At 36.1% G+C, this 10,199-nt stretch overlaps 1 long non-coding RNA gene across 1 annotated transcript in view; it reads left to right on the forward strand.

Annotated features, from left to right (window-relative positions):
- Nucleotides 1-10,147, forward strand: part of LOC121727057 — a 61,027-nt gene extending 50,880 nt beyond the window's left edge. The window contains exons 2-3 of the long non-coding RNA XR_006035616.1: nucleotides 9,518-9,576; nucleotides 10,069-10,147. This is a non-coding gene — a long non-coding RNA (uncharacterized LOC121727057). The remainder of the gene's footprint in view (nucleotides 1-9,517; nucleotides 9,577-10,068) is intronic.
- Nucleotides 10,148-10,199: the final 52 nt, after the last annotated feature.

The following is a 10,199-nucleotide window of genomic DNA, read 5'->3' on the forward strand; positions in this document are numbered from 1 at the left end:
TAGATTGAGGTAGGAACAAAAACGACTGGAGGGGAAATTTCTAATGAGCAGGTGTAAAGTATAGATATAGTATATTTATTTTTTGGAACAAAGTTCCTTATCGCGCGTTCGGCGTAAAAGCTAGATAGGCTAGACTTTTTTATTAGTACCTTTATGATAGTATTCCTGTGCGTCAACTAGATGGTGTTTTTTGAGAATAAACCGACGCGTTGTTAGTATTCCTGGGCGTCAATAGATGGCGTTTTTTAATAAATATATTTTTTGAGTGTATATAATTATGTCACTGACCTCCATTATACAAGTACGCTGGACTAATGATATCCTTTGAAATGACAGCTATTTTTTGTGACTATTTGAAGCGGAATCAGCTCCCCCAGTGTTAGGGATAGGAACTAAATTTGACGTAAAAATTATGTTTGAAAGTCGCCATATTGGCGCTGATAGCAGTAGTGGGAGTGCTTGGAACTAATACTAATTTCTACCATGGAGGTATACTGTTATCTGTGGTTTCTACAACCAATAGCGATTGAACGGCCATCTGCAAGTTACGTCAGATTTAGTTCTCTTCCCGAATATTGGGGGAGCTGATTCCGCTTCAAATAGGCACATTTATTTTGTTTATTTACCCAATGTAAATATAATTAGATATATTATGAAAACCGGACTTTGCACCGTTTAAACTCAAAATTAGCAGCTGCCACTTCCAAAAGTGATTATAAATTTGGAATCTTATAGAATAATAATTTTACATTGATCCTTGTAAATTGATTCTTCGTTAATTCATCATTAACGATTTCCCCTTTGTAACTGGAATCAAAGTCTTTGATGCCAACAAAGGCAATGTAGTATTTAATTAAAAGATGAAACAGTTGATGGAAAAATATGAATAATATCGAGGCGATGATTTTTCACATTGTCTCAAGTCGATTTAAATTTCAATTCAATTTAACGACTCGCCGGAAAATCTGAATAGCTTATTTTGTGTGAACATATAAAAGTTGAGTTGTAGACAATGATTAATGATCCGTCAAAGGGAATTCGCTATTATTTTGTGAGAAATTGATGAAAAGTTTTTTTGGCGCTTTCAGTTATTGATGCGGGGAAAATTACGTTATTTGTTCTCCTATAATGGTTATTCTTTTCGTTACTTTTGGAGGCACGACAGTTTTTGTGAAGTACACGATTTGTTTTCCGCATACATTATAACTTACAAGTTTGAGTGCAATCAATAAAGACGAGGCGCTAATAATGCAGACTCTCTATAGAAGATTTAGTAGGAGAGCGAATTGTATTGAATGTGTAGAACATTTTGTAGGGGTAAAGTGCAACACTGAAACATTTTATTTGAGCACGGCGGGCGGCGGACGGCGGGCGGCGAACGGCGGACAGGGGCGAATTAACTTCATCAATCACTGAGTAGCCCGCTATAATGGCCCCGAGAAAACTGCTCTAATACGACCCATGCTATTACTTTTAAAATGCTATTATCATTTTTATTAGCGCAATAAAAATCATATCAACATTTTGCTCTTCATTCTACGTCCTCGCGCAACTTTTTAATATTACGCCAGGTTTCAAAGTTTTTATTATCTATACAAGGTGTAACAAAAATAAGTGATAATACTTTGGGGTGTGTACGTGTTCCTTGTAGAGAGTTCACTGTGAAAATAGCAGCGCTGAAAGACCAAAATTTTTTTTCACTTTTGTATGGGGAAACTCGAGACGCTCGGGCCCTTGCCCATATAAAAGGTGAAAAAAAAATTCGTCTTTCAGCGCTGCTACTCTCACAGTGAACTCTGTACAAGTAACACGTACACACCCTAAAATATTATCACTTATTTTTGTTACACACTGTATAAATAAAATGATTTTTAGAATTTGTTAGGTACTCTTGCTAAAACGCGAGAACGGCTAAACCGGTTTATATTAGGCGGAAAGTGATACAAAGGTTAAATTACTTCCTTTTGTATTTAACCTAATAGTTGTGGAATAGCTACAAAAGAGAGATAAAATTATAGGCCGTTAGTTTCTCGTATCACGAATAACCAGGATCTGATGGCAAATTTGGATGGCAGATTTTAAAAAAATATCCTTGATCATTTGATAAATTTTTATATTTGCACATACAGAATCAGCCACTATAAGGAAAAAAAGGATCAAAATGTTTTATTCCAATTACCGCAGTATTGCTAGAGTAAATTTATTTTCTCACTTTTTGCCATCAGATTCTGGTAGACCTTTAATAACCGAACTGACTTTAAAGGTTGTCAGAAATCTTGAAGTATAGTCATTGTGTATCGTCACCTACTTTGACTCTCATAATAAGCAAAGTTTTCGGGCAATAATCATGAGATAAAGTAACTCTTTGTAATGTATCATATGTCATAACCTCCAACGATACTAACTCTCATAATATTATTTTATGAATCACATTATTTGATATGTTTTCTTTGTCTTTGATGGCAATTCTTTGGCGCTGGAAAAGGATTATTTGTATAGTATTTGACTAATCCTTAATCTCTATAAGGGCTGGGTTTTACATTGTTTTTGAAAGTTTTCATTACCTGGAAAATTGTGTAAAGTTTCCTATATCTGTCTGTTTGTCTATCTGTTACCCTCCTGTTACATTGAAATGTAATTCATCTATAACGCGGGAACCGTACATTTTGGCACGATCGAATCAATCATATTATTATCATATACTTTTTTAGTTTCACACGTATACACTATACATAGGTAATGATAATATTACTATGGTTGAGTGGCTATAGAGGCTTAGCCGATAGATTTAAACTCCTGCCCATACTCCCAGCTTCTCTTAATTCCCACTTTAAGAAAGTCGTTAAAGTCAGTATCGGAAGCGTCGCACCTCGCCATTAATTTAATTGGTACAGCGTCGCCCGTGTCGGTGTAATGAAATCGGGAGCTACATGCGCGATGTTGTATTAATCAATTAACTAACTTCCGCTGAATTTGTACGTACGTAATTAATGACTGTGTAGTGTGTACACCTGCGTCCTATACTCAGATTCTGCTGTGCAACATTTTATGATTTCTATCCGACATTACATTGTTGATATGTAACATTGTATTTACACAACATTGAACAACAAATACTTTATACTAATACAATAAAATTAAAAATTACTAGGATGAAAAATAAAGAAGAGCTGTTTAAATGTAAAATAGATTCTCTTCTAGGCTGCTGCCCTTAGGGAGAGTGCCTAAAATGCTGGCGACATTGCCCCGCTGTAAAGCCAAGCTAAACCGCTCGCCAAAATATGCTCCAGCCCTCTGCGGGGCTAAAATGGAAATTTAGCAATTCTTCTCAATCAATTCAGCAAATGAATTGTCAAAACTGTCAAACTGACAAATGTCAAATTAGTATGAATTACTAGACATGAATTGCAAGCAGACTTGCATTTTGCGATTTAAAAAAAAATATGAATCATATTATGATTTATAATATGATTCTCCAAAGCGAGCATTATAGCCCGCTGGTCACCTGTAGATGATATTAATTTAAAAAAAGAAACAGAGAGAACATGAAGACAACACAAAGGCCGGCAACGCACCTTCAATAATGTCGCAAGTGTCCATGGGCTACGGTAGTTGCTTTAAATCAGGTGACCCTGCTCGTTTGCCTCCTTATTTTATTTAAAAAAATTGTTTGGCTAAGCCACCTGGATCAAGAATGCCTAATTCTCTAACGACATAAATAATTAATCAATAGATCGTTTTTAGGGTTCCGTATCCAAAGGGTAAAAACGGAACCCTATTTCTGAGAACTTCGATGTCTGTACGTCTGTATATATATATATATATATATATATATATATATATATATATATATATATATATATATATATATATATATACATATATATATATATATATATATATATATATATATATATATATATATATATATATATATATATATATATATATATATATATATATATATATATATATATATATATATATATATATATATATATATATATATAATATTCCCTTTAATTGTGCGGTGTGTGCATTGTACAGCCATAACCGACAGCTACCTTTTAGTTTAGTTTAGATTTAAGTAGTTTAAATATGATTTATGTATTTGTTGTCAAAGCGGCAACAGAAATACATAATCTGTGAAAATTTCAACCCTCTAGCAGCTAGCTATTACCTTTTTTGAGTTACAGCCTGGAGATAGACAGACAGACAGACGGACAGACATCGAAGTCTTAGTAATAGGGTCCCGTTTTTACCCTTTGGGTCCGGAACCCTAAAAACTTATTAGTTCTGTGTATAGTGATAGGCCAAATGCATTTCAGTCGTTGTTAAAAAAATATTAATTTGTGGATATTTGTGGAGTTTTAACTTTCTTTATTTGTGAGCTTACTAGGTGACTATATTGTATTCTAATTAATAATAACTTCATTTGTTTTGTCTGTGACTAAGCCAATATATATAAATATGTCAATAGACTTTATACGAGTAAAATATAAAGGAATTCGTTACGAATATATTTTGTTGTGATATATTATATTGTTGATAGGTTAAGATCCGGCGCGGCGTTATCTCCGACGAGTGCAGCTCGATCGAGCTGAAAAAGATTAACATGTCACTTGTTAGCCGACGTTTTACGCCGACACCGCCTTCGGTACTCCGGTAATCCACTTATATTCAAACTAGTATTTGTCCCCAACTTTGCTGCGTAGAAATTCGTGTGTCGTGCGAAATTGTTTTTATTTGGGACGAAATTTTGCTGGAATGAATTGAAATGCGCCAGAGCCAGTTAAATGTAAGACCCTGGGCCTTTGCTATTTTTTGCTATCCACAGCAGTGGGGCGGTGCTATGAAAAAAATTAAGAGGCGTTGTGCCCCTTTATTGGGAGGGGCAAAAAATATTAAACTCGAGTCAGAATAATATAACCTGATGAAGGATAATTAAGGAAAAGGAAAGTAGAACATCAGAGTTGAATTGTTAAGGTTTGGCGATACTCTCAGAGTTCAACACGTTGTTCTTTTTTGAAACAAAAACTTATCCTACGAGATAAAGTACTTGCGTTCAAATTTCATCATAATCGATTTAGCGGTTTAAGCATGTAGAGGTGACTTACGTATTTTTAAAGGATGGATAATATTTTCTATATACAGGTACGATCGAAAACGATCTGTTATTTTTTAGTTACGCAATACCGACGCCATATTTGTGTTTCATTTGAGGTGTTTTTTTACAATTAAAGACTGTTCGATGTCGGCATGTTAAACTCCCTGACATGTGGAGCTAATTCAATTGAATGTTACATTTTGTTTTAGCTAAATGGTTGTGGTATTGACTCTATATTTAAATTAATTATTTAATAATACCCGGCACCGTCAACTTTTGCATACGTTACAATATTAATTCATTACATTAGCATAGTTTGATTTAATGCAGGTACAGATTTTTATAGATTATTTCCATTTAAAATTTCATTAGCGGCGTTGAAAACTTATTTGACATATTTTAAATTTGTAAAGCGGATCTTCTTACCCCGCGGAAAATGTATGCCTTCGCCTTCTGTTTGTTTTCACTTCTGCTAATACTTTAGAAGTGTAATGCAACTAGCATTGCGCTCGAAGAAAACAACGGGCTGTCCTTTTTATTACCTATTTCAAGTACATGGTCAAGAGATCTTCGCTCATAATAATTGCATTCCATCAAAGCTATTAAGTGAATTCAAAGCGCAGAAGTCTGACCGCTCTTTGTGGCCACCGGCCAATGTAGAGCGAGCGTCTTGCGTCTAAGCTATTTGTTACACAGAACTTGTATACCTGACGAGCACTAAGTTGTTAAACTTCTGTCCGAGTAGAACAACATGGCCGCACGAATATTACAGCTTTTAATGAACAAGAAGTTACCTTCTGTTAGCTAGCTTTAGCTTTTTCGGTAAACTTAGTTAAAAAACCTGTGCAATGCAATGAAGTGTTTTAAAAAAATCTTTGGACTGTAGAGCAAACATCAAAGGACGGGACGGACATGACCAAGATATAAGTATTACGAGGCTGAGCTTTGGAACCGTAAAAATCGTAAAAGCAGTACTTATCTTCTTTATATCAGGTTAGTTTTCAACGCTTTCTTGACAAACGAGGCTATGAATATATTGGTTTTGGAAATTCGGGGGCTGCGCCTGTGACGTAACGTGTGACACTTGTTCTTTATTGTGGCGTGCGGGTATTTACGGCCGTTTGGTTGCGGCTCGGGGGCCGGGGGCCGGGGGCCATAGCTGGAGGCCAGAGCCGGGGGCCGGGCATCAATCACTCGCGTGACGCGCACAATCTTTGTTGCCAGCCCGCATTTTGTTGCAGACACTGATATCCAGATACGCACTGCAATGTCAGCTTTAAAAAACATCAATAAATTATCACTAAGGGTAAAACTTTTTGGCATCGCCATGAATGTGTTTTTTGAGAAATTGTGTACTGTATACGAAAATAATAGAGACGTAATGTAATTTAATAGGTCCAAGCTAAGAGATAATATGTTACCGGCGAATACAGTATAAAAGGTAAAGTTGTTTGATTAAACGTACTAGTGTTTCATATTATAATGCATTAAGGAGTGAGTACACTGAGACGGGCCGTGCCGGGGCTCATCGTGCCGGGGCTCATCGCAAAAATCCGCCCCGACACAGTGTGCGATACGCGCATCCGCTTCGATACAAATTGTATGGAGGCGGATTTTTGCGATGAGCCCCGGCACGCTGAGCTCCGGCACGGCCCGTCTCAGTGTGCTCACTCCCTAAAGGGGTTTTTTATTCAACCCCTAAGGGAGTCAAATGAAGTATTAAAGTTTCAGGCGGGCTAATTCGGGGAAGTGAATCATAGCAAATAATATGTTATGGTGGCATATTAATTTACAATAATGAAAATTATAATACCTCCCACTTAACTTAACTAGATGTCCCGCGCGGCTTCGCCCGCGTAAATTAGGATTTTTACGGAAACCTTACATTTCCCCGCAAAAAAATTGTTTGTTTGACATAAACGTGTCTACTCTATCTGTGCCACTATCATATCCACATAATATGACATATCTAACACTGAAAGATTTTTTTAATTTAAATTGGACTAGTGGTTCCTGAGATAAGCGCGTTTAAGCAAAAAAACAAACAAACTCTTCAGGTTTATAATATTAGTATAGATTTTTTAAAATCGCTTGACAAGCTCGAGTCTCGATCTAAAAGACATAATAGGACGATGCATGGTATAAAGCCGGCTCCACACTCGCGGCGCGAAAACTCGCGAAGACCGCGAACCGCGAGTGTGGAGTTCGTGGCTTCTTATTTGCGCTTCGCGGCTTTGTATTTGTTGTAATCGTGTTCACGAGAATCACGGCCGCAATTCGCGCCGCGAGTGTAGAGCCCGCATAATGGTTTATGGTAGTGATGATGATGATGATGAAATCAGTTAGCATGGCATATGCTTTCTGTTCTTAAATCAACGCCGAAACTCTCAAACTTGTATCTATAAAGAACTAGGAGTTCTCCCAGCAGCTTCCGAACCATAGATGGGTGTCGCTAGGTCCAAAATCTTACTTGTTGTCAGCACACAAGTCAGCACATGTCCATATAAATTTTGAGGAGTTCCCTCGATTACTCATGGATTCCTTCATCAGGTCACCACTTTTGTGAACATGATACCAAATAGGGATGATTCCCAATACACCAAAAGAAAAAAAAATCGGTTCATAAACGGCGGAGTAATCGTTGAGCATAAAAAACGAACATAACACCACCTCCTTTTTTAAAGTCGGTTAAAATTGTAGTATATTATGTGTTATTCTGATGTATATAAGCTATATTATTGTAAAGTTTTATTAAAATCCATTCAGTAGTTCTTGCGTGAAAGAGTAACAAACATCCATACATTCATACATCCTCACAAACTTTCGCCTTCATAATATTAGTAGGAACTAGGAAGTACGGGATTCACAAAGTAGAAGCACCTTAATTAAATCCAAAAATACAAAATCCTTTACATTTAATTTTAAAACATCGCAAAATTTTGTAAAATAAACGATTAAAAATATTCGCCGTACTCAACAATCACATTTGGGCACCACAAATATAATTTCCTAAAATTAATAAAGTGAAGGGAGAATAATTCCGCGCGAACCTTTTTAATTACGCTCATTTGTTATCGGGAGGAAATTTTTGCAGGTGTTTTTGAAAATGGAAAATTTTATATAAATAATTAAATATTTTGTTTCACGCAAATTGGGTAACGGTTTCGTTAAATTAATTAACTTTTAATCTCGTTATATTTTGCGACGGTGTAAAATTTGACGAGCACACTTGTGACTATTGAGTCGCTCCTCGATCGGTGTATTGACAGTCTTTATATCGGCGGGACGAGGAATCTCTTCAGCTGATTAAGGCTAAATGAGAATGGGATAGGTGATTAATTTGCCTGCTGTTGGGATCCTCTCATTAACACTAATACGTAATGTGTGGTTCCTTTTATCCAGTCAAAATACTTATGTCTATTGAAAGCTACGTATATTACCATCAGTACTTACAAATTAATTAGGTACATTAAAACATGATTGTAGACAACGTGACTTTTGTAATGTTTGTTAATTTAAATTAACAAGACATATTAAAATATGTACCTATATTTTAAAAAAAAGACGGGTTGCACTCCGGGAGTGCCGGCAGAAGTGAAAACTTGATTATTAACGTTGTGCATTATTTTTTTTAACCCATTTTTATGAAAATCGATTTAAAAAAATATCGTTTTTTTAATTAATCGAAAAAATCGATTAAAAAATATCGACAATAAAAAAAAAAACAATCGATTGTTCGATTAATCGATTTCGATGTTACAACACTACTCTCCAACCGTCTTACGGTTTTTCGATCAGCACGAGAATCTGACGCGAGTTTCACAGTTTTTACCCATCCCACAAAAGTGCTCAACGCCGCTAAAGAAGTTTTCACTTCAAAAATAAGGTGTTTAAAATTAAAGCGATACAATAATAATATTAGTAGTAAACTCAGCGAAGAAAATGTAATGTTCGGTCGGTCTTGTAGTTTACGAGACGTAACAAGCCCTCGGCTTTGTCTTATCAAGTGGATCCTAAAAGCTATCTCGAATATGACATCATTAAGCCTGGCAACCAGCTCCACTCGCCTCAGGACGGGCTGCTCTGCGCATGTTCAATTCCTATACGGGCTTACGAAATTATTAAGATTAGGTTTACATAGCCGAAGATTTTTGGATAAGACATTTTCTGTAGTAAATTTACCGAGGGACTTAATGCCGAGCTTCAGATTTCGCTTTCTAAATTTGGGGTTTTAATGATTACAGGAAAATTAAACTTGAAAATTACCGGAGATTACCTACTCCGCTAGTTCCTCGGGGACGCGTCGCATTGAATTGAAATTAAATAGTTCTTCCGACGTTCCGAATATTATCCGTTCTATTTTCAGATTGTAATGAAAGACGGTTTTAACATTGTGTTTATTTGTTTCAGATTTGTTCAATGACTGGTATATTAATGTACAATTACATTGAAACGAAACAATGATTTGGGTGAGTTTTTATTTTTATTTTTCACCTTAGTTATATTTATTTGAAAAATGAAATTACTATGAATCTCGTATTGCGGACTCCGACCTACTAAATAACATTTAATCATAATGATGACATTATTAATTCAGATTTCATGTTATCAATGCAAATTGTGATGAAAGGTACAATATCCCAGTTACAATATTAATTTTAAATGAATCAGCTCGTCACAAGTAATGTGTAACGGATTATGATGCGTATTACAATCATTATTAATTATAATGGCTACGACCTATGTATCGGGGATCGGTTTTTGTGTATTAGGCTGAATATAATAATATAAACAGGTATTGTTGTGTGATTTTCCAATTTACTCACGTTTATTTGGATGTATGTAATTATGGCATTATAACAATGACTTTAATAAAATCAGTGAGTTTAGTTAGGTACTTTTTCTTACTTTTATATCCGTTTGTCACTGGTTTTGTTAAAACGTGCCTGAAATAAACGCAGTGGCCACGCGCACGAGTGAAGGGTGTACTAGGATGAGCGGAGGGTGTCAGGGGCGGAGCGCGCGCGCACAGCAGCGGGCCGCGTGATGCGCCGCAGCGCGCGCGTCCGCGGCGCGTCGCCCGCGCCCGCGC

This window comes from Aricia agestis, chromosome 1, assembly GCF_905147365.1.
Source record: "Aricia agestis chromosome 1, ilAriAges1.1, whole genome shotgun sequence".
NCBI classification, from domain to species: Eukaryota; Metazoa; Arthropoda; class Insecta; order Lepidoptera; family Lycaenidae; genus Aricia; species Aricia agestis.